Source organism: Pelodiscus sinensis, chromosome 6, assembly GCF_052426305.1.
Source record: "Pelodiscus sinensis isolate ZL-2025 chromosome 6, ASM5242630v1, whole genome shotgun sequence".
NCBI lineage: Eukaryota > Metazoa > Chordata > Testudines > Trionychidae > Pelodiscus > Pelodiscus sinensis.
In genome coordinates, this window is record NC_143057.1 from 8,214,636 (window position 1) to 8,227,690 (window position 13,055).

Genomic DNA, 13,055 nt, shown 5'->3' on the forward strand with positions numbered 1-13,055 from the left:
TCCCTCATTTCTTTGGTTCTCTTTCTTTTGTTCTCACTCTCAATTTCATTCTCTTTTCTCTCATTCATTCTCTTTCCTCCTGTTCTTTCAAGATCACATTCTGTTATCAGCTGTTTCATTCTCTTTTGTTTTCTTGTTTTCGCTCTTTGATTCTCTCTCTCTCGTGCTCATTCTCTTGTTCTTTTATTGTCATTATTTTTTTCTCTTTATTTGTTCTGCCATTGTCTTGTGTTTTTCTTGTTCTACCTCTTTTATTCTTGTTCTCTAGTTCTTTTTTTCATTTCACATTGTCTCATTCTCATGTATTTTCATTCCTCCTTTATCACATTTTCTCATCTCTTCTTTGTTTCTCTTGTTCACCCCTTTCACTGGTTCTTGTGTTCTCATTCTTTTGTTCTATCTTTGTCTCGTTCTGTCCGTCTTTCATTTTCTTCTCTTGTTCTCTCTTTTGTTCACTTGTTCTATCTTTTCTCTCACTCTTGGAAAATAAATTCCAAAATAGCTTATTTTGAAATAGTGTATGTCTACACTGCACGCTTAAATTTATTAGGTCATGAGCTTTCATGGGTAAAACTCACTTCATCAGATTAATTGGAGTGGAAATTACAGAATCTAGGAGAGTTTTTATGTATAGTTTCTTCCTTTCTTTTACCGTCTGTCGCTCTCTCATTGTCTTTCTCTAATTTTCACTTTTTTCTCTTGTATCTTGAAAGATCAAGAGAGCTAAAGAGACAATTACAAAACAAAACGAGAGCAAGAAATAAATGGTGACAGAGGGGAAAAAAAGAAAGAACTAAAGAGACAATTAGAGAATGCAAGGGAAAGAGTGAGGGAGAAAACAAGAGAATGAACAAGAGAGAATGTTACAGAAAGAAACATTGAGAGAATGTTACAGAAAGAAAGAAATAAAACAAGACAATGAGCAAGAAAGTGAGCAAACACCACCAAGTGTCATGAGAGACAGAAAAGACAAGAAAAAGAGAATGAGGAAAAGTGAAAGAGAATAGGAGAGAAAGCACAAGACAACGAGAGAAAGAATCAGAGAGAATGAACAAGAAATAGTCAGAGAGAACTAAAAAGAAAATATATATACAAATTCTCCTAGATTCTGTAATTTCCACTCCAATTCATCTGATGAAGTGGATCTTGCCTATAAAAGCTCGTGACCTAATACATTTTTTAGTGTCTAAGGGCACATCTGCACTGCAAGTTTATTTCAAAATAGAGGGTCTACACATAAAAAGCGCATCGAAATAGGATGCTGAATTTTGAAATAGAGCATCCACACCGATAGCGCTTACCTATCACATTTAAAAAGCACTCAGAACCACTAAGGCAAAACTATGGAGCTTTGGCAAAAATTAAAAACGGTGTCATATTTAATGTAAGCTTTCTTGACCCTCCCAAGAATTTTGCATGGAGAAATCACCTGGTCATCAAACAGGGTTGAAACTATGAAGCAACCACATCTGTTTACTCCCACTCACCTCTTAATGCAATAGGCCTTCCCTCAGTAGTTCTCTGCTCTGTGGGGGGAATACTGGGCTATAAACAGATTCCTCTGAATAATTTACTGACCTACTGGGCAGCCAGCACCTCAGAGATGAAGGATGGTTGAGCTGCTTGGGAGCGAGCCTTGGATTTTGGTATCGATGGTTCAAGTCGCTGCACCATCATGTTTCCTGTGCAATTTTAAGCATACCACCTAGAGTACAAGTTTCCAAAAATTTCAATGGGAGGTTAAGCTGTGGACTATGCCCAAGTCACTTTTTAGAAATACATCTCAGACACTTCAACATCTTAAAATCAGATAATTAAAAGCCTAAGTCCCATTTTCAAGAGTGATAGGAGTCCGTCAGAATTTTTACCCATAGGCTGTATCTACATTGGCACAATCTTACGCAAAAGCAGCCACTTTTGCGCAAAAACTTGCTGCCCGTCTACACGGGCCCTGAGTTCTTACACAAGAACACTGATGTTCTAATGTATGAAATCAGTGCTTCTTGCGTGAGAACTATGATGCTCCCTGTCAGGAATAAGCCCTCTTGCGCAACTGTTCTTGCGCAAGAGGCCAGTGTAGACAGGCAACATGAATTTCTTGCACAAGAAAGCTCTATGGTTAAAATGGCCATCAGAGCTTTCTTGCGCAAGAGAGCATCTACACTGGTACAGATGACCTTGCGCAAAAGCACATCTCTTGCGCAAATACTTTAACGCAAGAACTCTTGCATTAAAGAGTTTTTGCGCAAGATCATGCCAATGTAGATGTAGCCATAGTATCTCTATGCCTATCTGTAGGTGGGAGACACCTCATAGGAGTAAGCCACACATTAAACAATTATCAGGTGCTCAACTACCATGATAATGGGATGTTGTATACATACCTGAGATCAGTAGCTGACACCATAGAGGTTTGATGTCTGGGTGACAATGCCACTAAGTCCATTTAGGTGGCATGGAACTGCCAGACCCGCAAACACAGCATAAGAAAGCCAGCCCTCATCCCGGTTATATCATTTTCTTGGTGCTCTGCTTGAAGTAAAACACCAACTCTTTCTTTAGTCAGCAAATGACTGTCAGTTTTTTATTACAACATTCCCACATCTCAATCCTTGTAGTAAGAATTATTGATTGTGTGGCATCATAATATTTCAACACCTTCAGGAACTATGGAGTATCTTTCACACAAAACACTGAATTCCAGCTACAATTAAAAAACCAGAGAGCTCCCTGCAAAGTATGCGGATACCTCTGTTGTCATTTCAAATCAACTGCTTTGGTTACTAAGATGCAATGTGTTACGCACAGCTCAACTTTTTCTAATTTATAAGCTTCTGCAGGGGAGTACATCATTCGTGTGAACGGCTCGTAGAAATATTACAGATCCCATTGATTAACTAGGTCCTAAAGCACAAGGAACACATTTGAAATGAAGAGCAAAGCCAAGCCCCACCATGGCTTCTTTTTCAGGTAGAACCTTACAGCATGTGCAGTGTTACTTGAATGTCAGCAAATAAAGGGTCTTGCCCATTGAGGGGTTGCTAACGGGAGAGATGGTGCAGTCTATTAAATGCTTGGACAGAAATCAGAGGCTTGAGTGTGGCTGATGAATACCTTCTGTGCTGCTAACGACTCCCACCCTGGAAGTTTGTTTATAAACAGACAGGCCTGCTTACTGGGGTAGGGCTTTGGTAGGGAGGGGAAGGAGGAGAAAGGGGACAAATACTTTGGGACCTACTGATTCAAAAGGGCCAAGGGCTCCACCAGTTCTAGGAGCCTGGAGCTGCCCTACCCTCCTTGCCCAGGGGCCAGGCCATTCTATTGCCTCCTCTGTAAACAGAGCCAGGGTTATCTACCTAAAAGGTTGGTCAACAAAGAAGTGGGTTTTGCCCACAAAAGCTACATGTTTTGTTAGCATCATCTACTGGTCCTTAATCTGTTAAAACTTAAACAACAAATAGTCTAGTAGCACCTTAAAGATTGAGAGACTCCCCGAGCACGCCAGCTCAAAGATAAGGAAATAAAGGGCAGGAATAAATAGTGGTAGCCCCAGAGGTTTGTACTAGCCTGGGATGAGTGCTGTTCAATATATTCCTTCTTCAGCTAAAAAAAGAGAGGGGATGGTAAACAGTGAGATGGCCACGTTTGTTTTGGATTTAACTACCTGGAGTGATTTTGTATCCTCGTCAGAGTTCAGAGAGTTACAAAGGGCTCTCTCAAAACTTGGTGGGCTAAGTAACAAAATGGCAAATGAAATTCAATGTTAAATGCACAGCAATGCATGTAGGGTGCATTTAGACTGGCAAGATTTTGCGCAAAAGCAAGTGCTTTTGCGCAAAAACTTGCCAGCTGTCTACACTGGCCGCTTGAATTTGCGCAAGAGCACTGACTTTGTAATGTACAAAATCAGTGCTTCTTGTGCAAATACTTTCCTGCTCCCGCTCGGGGGAAAGTCCTCTTGCGCAAGAATACTTGCGCAAGAGGGCCAGTGTAGACAGGGAAGAACTGTTTTGCGCAAAAAAGCCCCGATGGCTAAAATGGCGATCGGGGCTTTCTTGTGCAAAATCGCGTCTAGACTAGCCATGGATGCTTTTGCCCAAACGCACTTTTGGCGCAAAAACATCCGTGCCAATCTAGATGCGCTTTTGCAGAAATACTTTTAACAGAAAAGTATTTCCGCAAAATCATGCCAGTCTTAGACGCAGGCATGGAGAAATATAATCCCAACCATGCATACAAAATGATGGTGCCTAAATCATGTTACCCACCAAGCAAACAATGCTGGAGCCAATTGCATAAGCATTCTTCTCACCATGCCTGTATCCCCCTGCGCTTGCTTACAAATTATTTCCAGTCATGAATGGAGGGCACATGGGTCAGGGGCCTCGTCTCTCTTTAGCTGGTGCCCTGCTTTGTGTTCCTTCCCGTAGTTGCCCCTGAACCCCACTGACGACACTTACTAATGATTATACAGGAGTCATGAACAGCACATCCGGGAAATTTGCAGCTGATTAAAAAAATAAATAGCACCCCACCAACCTCTCTACACAGCTCTAATGCATCATGAATGTTTTCTCCATTGCCACGTATATAGTAGATCTGCAGTGATGCCAATTTACCTACCACTATTGGAAATACAGAAGCTAGACTCCCCTCCCCCAAAAAATGGTTGTGTTTGAATTATGTCTATGATGAGAATTCACGTCATTTTCAGTTGTAATATCCTAAATAAAATCATAGGGAACAAAAGACTTCTCGAATGAAGCATGTCACTACAGCTGGGCAAAATATTTTCGGTGACTAAAAAAAAAATCACCTCAAACTGCCTTTTGGGGGTATCAGAGCTTTGCAAATTTGAGTCAAATTCAACAAATATTTTCAGTTGGAAAACAAGTGGGGAAAAAAAATTCAGAATGCTCAAAAAGTTTCATCTAGGAAAATATGAAGTGAGTGGTTCTGAATTGATATTGTAAAAAAATTGAGTCCATGTTTGAAAGGTTTTTTTGGACCCGAACAATATCTTTCAATTTTTTTGGCAAGCAAATAATAATTCCCATTGGCACCCCCCGTCCCCCAAAATATATTGTAAAACAAAAACAAATTACAGTAGTTCCTCTTCATCAAGATGCAGCAGTGGTGTAAGGCTGTAACATACTGCTTGTTTGTTATTACACCTGTAATATCTATAGCTTTTTCCAAGAACTGTGTTCTTAAAGTACACACTTCGCACGACAAACAATAATGAAATCCCTGCATTTCTACAAGTCAACATCTAGATCCCATAATCAAACATGAGGGGGAACTGATAAATGGTTAGAACACGCTGGTGCCTTTTCAATGCCTAATATATGTGTCACAAAAGAGTTATAAACTTTCTTTGGGGGAGAGACTGCTAATTTATTCACATAATTTTTTATGACCTGCATGAGAATGTTGGATACCTTCAAAAATGGCAATGTTTAACGGTGCTTTAGACTGAATCAGATAAAGCACTCACAAAGTATGTTAATGGTACCTGTCATGGATTTCATCTGAACCGTCTGGATTTGTCAGGTTTTGGGGGATTTGGTGTACTGATTTATGCACTGTGACCAATCAATCTGTATTATCTCTTTGGAACTGAGTGGAAGTTCTTGTTATTTCCTCCTATGCTTTTTATATTAACCTAGCATGACTGGGTATGGACCAAATTCAGCTATGCCCCCTTTCTTTCAAGCACAACATACTCCTATTTGATTGATTTACACCAGTGTTTTCATCACCCGCCCTCCCCAGACAAAGAGTATAGAAGAACACAAGGATAAAGACAATAGAGGAAAACAATACAAAGTACATATTTTCTTCTTCTTTAAATAACTGAAATGGTACAAATTCATAATAATATAAGCAGGGCTCGACAAATAATACAATCTACTTGTAATAATAATCTACTTGTAATAATACAATCGTGGTGAGTAGATTTCAGCCATGCGCCCCATGCACAATGCGGCTTTTGCGCAGTACGGGGCTGGCGAGTGATTTTCGCCGCCATTCGTCAAGGCCTGAATATAAGAATGGCCCCGTCCACATGGTTGTTGGCCCCCTCAAATAATTCTAGTAGAATGGTGAAGTGTGATTTCCCTTTAGAGAAACTATGCATCCACACTGTGGATGAGGGACAGTGGGGAAAATGCCTCGCCACCAGAGTGGGAGAGGTCCTAATGTCCAACCTAAACTGTCCTCACTGCAATTTAAAACCATTGTTTCTTGTCCTATCAAGAGGTGAAGAAAAATATTTTTCCCCTCCTAACAACTTTTTAGGTGCTTGAAAGCTGTTATTTCCCCTCTCAATCCTTTTTTCCAGACTAAACAAACCCAGTTCTTTCAATCATCCCTCATAGGTCCTGTTTTCTAGAACTTTAAGCATGTTTGTTCCTCTTCTCCGGACCTTCTCCAATTTTTCCACATATTTCCTGAAATGTGGTGCCCAGAACTGGACACAATACTCCAGCTGAGGCCTAATCAGTGCTGAGTAAAGCAGAAGAATTACTTCTCGTGTCTTGTTCACAACACTCCCGTTAATACATCCCAGAATAATTTTTTTTAAATGAAAGTGTCACAGTGTTGACTCATTTTGCTAGTGGTCCACCATGTGTACATTCTGCAGTATGCCTTCCTAAAAAGTCATTTCCCATTTTCCCAGGAAAACTGTTTGTTCCTTCTTACGTGTAGTATTTTGCATTTGTCCTTATTGATCTTATTCCTGTTTACCTCGGACCATTTCTCCAGTTTGTCCAGACAGTTTGAATTATAACCTTACCCTCCAAAACCCTTGCAAACCCTACCAGCTTGGTATCATCCACAAATTCTGTAAGCATAATCTCTATGTCATTATCTAAATTGTCGATGAAGATATTGAAAAGACCCAGTCCCAAAACTGATCCCTGGGGAACCCGGCTTGTTATTCCCTTCCAGCAGGACTGTAAACCATTAATAACCACTCTCTGGGAATGGTTATACAACCAATTATGTATTCATCTTAGTAATCCTGACTAGGTTGTATTTTCTCTAGTTTCTTTATAAGAAGATCACGCAAGAATGTAACAAATGCTTTACTGAAATCTAGGTATTCCATATCTAGCACTTCCCCATTATCCACAAGGTTTGTTATCCTATCAAAGAAAGCTATCACATTGCTTTGACATGATTTGTTATTGACAAATCCATGCTGACTGTTACTTATCACCTTATTGTCTCCCAGGTGTTAAAATGGATTCCTTAATTATTTGCTCCATTACCTTTCTTGGCACAGAGGGTAAGGTGACTGATCTGACACTTCCTGAGCGGTCCTCATTTCCCTTTTTATAGGTAGGCACAAAAGTTGCCCTTTTCCAGTCTTCCGGAATCTCTCCCTACTTCAGTGACTTTTCAAAGAGTTTAGCTAATGGCTCTGATACCTCCTCTGTCAGCTCCTTGGAAGCTCCTACGCTGATGAAAAGCTGTAGAAAATAAGCTATAACTTGGGCAAATACCGAGCCATGCAGGGTATGTGTTCAGGCACATACCTGCACCCTGGACTTGCCTAAGCTATGTCTCTGCAGTCTACAACTGCCGTTTACATCCATGCTAGAGAGCTATACACTCTACACACAACTGAAAGAAGCGTGTAGCAGGGCCAACTAGTTGGAGGCTCAGAAAGGGGGCACCACCTGGGAGGAAGTAATCTCCCAACCCCCACACATGATCCTTCTCACTTGACTTGTTCTTGCCCCCATCCCAGGAGTACCTGTGCTCTCCCACCTCCTATGGCATGTTACCTGGCAAGATGCTCTATCCTCTGCCAGGCAGCCAGTCTAGGCTGCTTGACTGGGAACTGCTGGGGAGAGAGCAGCTAATGCTCCATACCGGGAAGTGTCCCAGGCAGGCAATGTGGCTGAAACCAGCAGAGGAAAGGCTCTGGCCCCACCTCCTCTCTTCTTGGTCCACCACTGGGTCCTTGTCGCCCTTGGTGTGTTAGGGAGGGGCATGCGACTGTCAATGCCCTGCCCACATGTTGCCCCTAAGGTTCAGTCTAGACCAGTGTTTCTTAAACTATGTTCTGTGGAACACTGGTGTTCCATGAACAACTTGCAGGTGTGCCACGACCTCCTCTTTGTTTTTGTTACTTCTTTGTTTTTGTCTTTTTTTGGTCTGATGACAATTTTTTTTAAGAACATTTTCATAGGTGTTCCACATAAAAAATTATTATTGTTTGGTGTTACTTAGTCTCAAAAAGTTTAAGTAACACTGGTCTAGACCTTCCCCTACTGCCTACTACAGATGCTCTTTTAAGTGATAAGACCCCTTTCTAGCCTGTACTTTGCAAGTGGATGAGCATGAATACTATGCAGGGTTGGATTAAATCTTGCATGCAGTGTCCTATGTCAATTACACAAAAGATTTCATTTTTAACTGTAAATACACAGCCCTTTCAATGCTTTGCGAGTCGGGAAGAGAGTCAGAGCCCTGAAAGCGGCTTATCTGTGACAAGATAAGGCTGGATGGGTGAATGTAATTTTAGTTCTTTCAAAGAGAAGAAATTTTACCTTTTAAAATTTTCCTTCCGCCAAGGTTCTTACGGCCAAAGGAGGTCTCAACAGCCTTGCAGGTCAACAGAGAGCTCAGAGATATGTCAAACGTGCAGCAAAGTCTCGGATTCACCAGAGGGAGTTGTCAGGAGAGGCTAAGTGGCTTAGCAAATATTAATATATGAAAATGAATCTTTTTGGGCCTTTGTTATTTTGGGTAGGCAGGTGGCAGAGACCTGCCTGCCAAACTCTATAATGACATGGAGATTGTCTCCCTTCACTTTTGCCAAGTTAAAACTAGACATGCTATGCATATTGAGTCTGTTAGTTTCATATGATATTTTCTGCTTTTCTGTAGTGATCTTAGGATAGAGAAGTTAGTGCAGAAGAATAGGTGGAAAATGTATTATATTATATGCAGCTTTGCTGGCCAAATACTGCACGATTGGATGAGTAGGTACTGACAAGGAATATTAAACTATTTTTATAATTTGTTCATGAGACCACTGTAAAAACGGTTGCAAGATTTATTGGTTTTTTTCCCCCAATCTAAAAGTAGTAGTTTTGCATTTTTTTTTTGCTGCAATCCTTCTTTCTTGCAAGGTTTCCCTGACAGCAGGGGATGCATTGCAAACTCAGACTTTTCCCATTTAACACATCTTGCCCTTGCATGTATGTCTGCCTTCACTACTGGGAAATGTTGATGAGCCTGGCATCAAGGTTTTGATTGAGGATGTGAGTTAGAAGACTTTTCTGCTTGTATTTGGTTTGGAAATCTGTTCATGCCTTTAGGCCATGTGTACTTTAGGAAGAAAAAAAATGTGTGTGTTTAACGTTTGTTAAAGTGCTCGGGAAGTCAAAACCCAAACTGGCCTTAACACCCATTGCCAAAGGTTGAATTAAACCATAGTACAGGTTTTGCCCTGTTGGTTAACATGTGTCACTGCTCTCCCCCATGCTTTATGAAAATCGGCTTATGAATATGCGTAACTGGAAAATGCTTCATGCAAAACAGTTCATGTAACATGTCATTTTTAAAGTTACAGTCTACTGAATCTGTATATCATATATTTGTGCATGTATCATTCTTGTATGTGAAGTTAGGGTTAGGAAGTATAAATCTGGATTGAATTCTAAATGTGTTAATGAGGGCCATTAATGATATTTAAGGAACTTAATGGCTCAGTAGTCAAATCAATGATAAATGAATGGTTTATTTTTTTCCTGTCAGCCCAAACTGTGGTTAATCTTACAAAGACAAGTGACTACACCACGCGATACTGGAATCCATCTTGACTCTGGTATTTTTCTATGGGGATTAAGAGACTGAACAAAGGGTTCTCACCCTGTGGGAAATTCTATTTTAAGAATGGAAAGCAATCAGCGCTTTGTCTTCAGCTGGCTTTTGAAATGGCCTCCCCATCCTAAGAGGATACATATGAAGAGACTTGGAAACAAAGAACTGTAGGGAAAGAGTGAAGGCAGAACTGCTGGCCCCAGGTCAGAAAAAGATCAACTCTGAACTGAGAGAAGAACAACTCTGTTTAGGGCAGGGGTTCCCAACCTGGGGTACGCGTACCCCCAGGGGGTACGAGAAGCTTGTCAAGGGGGTACGGGGGATATTTGGTAAATAACTAGATTATCCTAATTGAAATATTCCAAAAGTAGTAGTGTTAGTGAAAAAAGTTGTGGATTCTAAAATCTAGAATTTATTTCCTTTCATATTGAATACGGGTTACGGGAAGGTTTACTAATAGCTAAGGGGTTATGGGGACCAAAAAAGGTTGGGAAGCCCTGGTTTAGGGTAAAAATATGCAAGTAAGTTTTTTTTAAGTTATTAGAATTAGTTGGCATATGTGTTTATTTTTGCTTAGTTACTTACTTTGATCCATCTGTTTTCACTTGCAATCACTTACCTCTTACTTTTTATACTTAATAAAAACACTTCTGTTCATTATCAAGTCCAGAGCAAATAATTGTTACCTGGGGAGCAACCACTGTGCATCTCTCTCTTTCATTGATAAATGGAGGTAAACATTTTTATGAGCTTTCTCCGTGCAAAACTTTTACACAGAGTAAGACTGATTTACTTGGGATTTTGGTCCTCTGTGGGGTATGTGTTCTGGGGTGTTGCCAAAGGTCTTATAGCGGAGTCCTCCCAGTTCAGTGTCTGTGTTGCTCTGCTGGAGGGCGATTACCCCAACTCTGTGCCTAGTCTGGGGAAGACCAGAGCTTCTGGTCCAGCAGGACAGGTTGGTGGAGAAACCCAGAGAGCAGTGGCTTGATTAGTACACCAGAGGGGACAATCCTAATGGGATTTCTGTGATCCAACCCATCACAATATGTATTAAACTTACAATGTGCCATGTCTTCACTAAGGCCATGTGGCTGGAATATGGCCGTTACAGTGACACACACATGTAGTACATGCTGCTAAGATCTTATAAAATCTAGAAACAGATTCAAATCACACCCCGATATCCCAACATCCCCAAATGTGGAAGAGGGTGTGAGGATGGGGAAGAGTTCAGAATCTGAACTCAGATTGCATTTTTCTCTCTTTATAACGGGCAGTGTCAACACTCCAGTCTGAAATCATTAGCTTCCCATGAGAATTTTCTGTAAAAATGATGATATTGCAATGGAAAATGCAGGAAAATTTCAATTTTGCAGATTTAAAAAAAAATCTGTCTCAAAAATCAAGCTACTATGTTTTGGGTCAATTTGATCCAATTCTAAATATTTCTATTTGTTAAACTGGCTTGAAATATTTCATTCCAATAAGCTCAGTATTAAACTTCATCTGTGTAAATTGTGTGGGACCCTTGCTGGTACTAATCTTCTACTATATATTGGAAAGTGTCTGTCTGTCCGTCCATCCATCTGTCTATCCAAGAACTCCTCCTAAAATGCAAGTGCTAGGACCACCAGATTCAGAACACAGCTTCGTCTTATAACTTAAAGCAAGGTAAGGATTTGGTTAATGGGATTGCTTCTCAAAAACCATACAGAAAAGAGGCAGAATCACCAGGCAGTGGAAGTGGGGAGAGGGGCACCCCCAGGCAGCACATAAGGGACTGCCTGCCCTTCCCCCTGCCCTACAAACCCACCAAGAAACCTGATAACTACAGTGAGGCACTCAGATAAAACAGAATATGCTCTGAGGAGAAAGCCCAGAGCCTGCACCATAACACAGTTAAAACAATCTTTACCAGACAAGTGGATTGCAGCACTGAACAAGAAACCCAAATATCTGCAAAGAACTTATTTCATCTTGCCACCCTACATTGGAAACCATAGAAATGGTATCAACAAACAGCCCACAAGCCACAACCAATGCATAGCATGCAGGCATATCTCCACTGCTACCCCAATAATAGACCTTTCAATATACATGGGTCCTGCTAGGGTTTGCAACCTTCCAGGTTTTGCCAAAAGTCCCCCAGAGGCTGCTGAGGTGAAATCAAGAGAATTTAAGAGCCAAAAGTATTGGGATAAGAAAGAATTAATAGGAGTCCGGTATGGCTATACCTTAGCGGTAAGGGGTCCGGCCAGCACAGGCAGGGGCGGATATAGGGCAGGGCGAACGGGGCGGCTGCCCCGGGCCCCGCACTTCAAAAAGCCCCGCGCATGCGCCGTGGCAAAAGGGGGGGCCCCGCGGAATTATGCTGCCCGGAGCCCCACAAAATGGTCATCTGCCCCTGAGCACAGGCATTGTCCTTTGAGCATGTTTTCCCTTTTTGTTCTTGCAGTCTGGAAAGATAAAGGGCATCTATATCTGCCAAAGCAGGTAGTATCCTTCCAGATGTATAAACATGCACTGTCCCTTCATCCTTGCAGCTTAGAACGATAGTTGCACTGAACAGTGTCATCTTCATTTTGTCTTTCACTTGCTCTGTAAAAATACTGTCTGGGTCACACCCTTTGTAATCTCTGGAACCTGCGGACTCTGGAAGTTTGTAGTGTAGAAAAAAAGTGTTGTTTTAATTAGAAATTCTGTAAACAGTAATTAAGGGCAGGTATAACAATATGCATGCCCTACCTGTTAATATTCATTGTATAAGATTTGGCATTATTAAATAAGGATTATAAAGATGGACGTGTGAATTGTGTTGGGGGTCCGAGGTGGAATGCGTATCTGTAATAAAGAGGTCTGCTTACCCCATCTGCTCCTGGGTCACCTGTTTTATCTCTCACAGAAAGTCTAGTGGTGCAGAGGGCTAGGGCAGACTCCCTGACTGCCCTGCCACAGCACACCCAGAAGCAGCTGACACATCCCTGTAGATCCTGCGGGGTGGGGAGGGGAAGTGGCTCCATGCTCTGCCCCTACCCCCAGTGCTGACTCTGCAGCTCCCATTGGCTGCAACCACTTGCCCCCACCATATGCTTCTGCAGAGAAGTGACAACTGCTTCCAAGGGCAGTGTGGGGCCAGGGAGCCCCCCTCTATCACCCCAAACCAATACCCCAGCCTGCAACCTCCTCCTGCATCCAAATTCCCTCTCATATCC

At 41.6% G+C, this 13,055-nt stretch overlaps 2 long non-coding RNA genes across 2 annotated transcripts in view; one reads left to right on the forward strand and one right to left on the reverse strand.

The window, feature by feature from the left end:
- Positions 1-13,055, forward strand: part of LOC142829795 (uncharacterized) — a 133,519-nt gene that overhangs the window by 103,693 nt on the left and 16,771 nt on the right. The window lies entirely within an intron of this gene.
- LOC142829796 (uncharacterized) overlaps positions 1-13,055 on the reverse strand; it is a 293,243-nt gene that overhangs the window by 9,891 nt on the left and 270,297 nt on the right. The gene's annotated exons all lie outside the window — the stretch shown is intronic.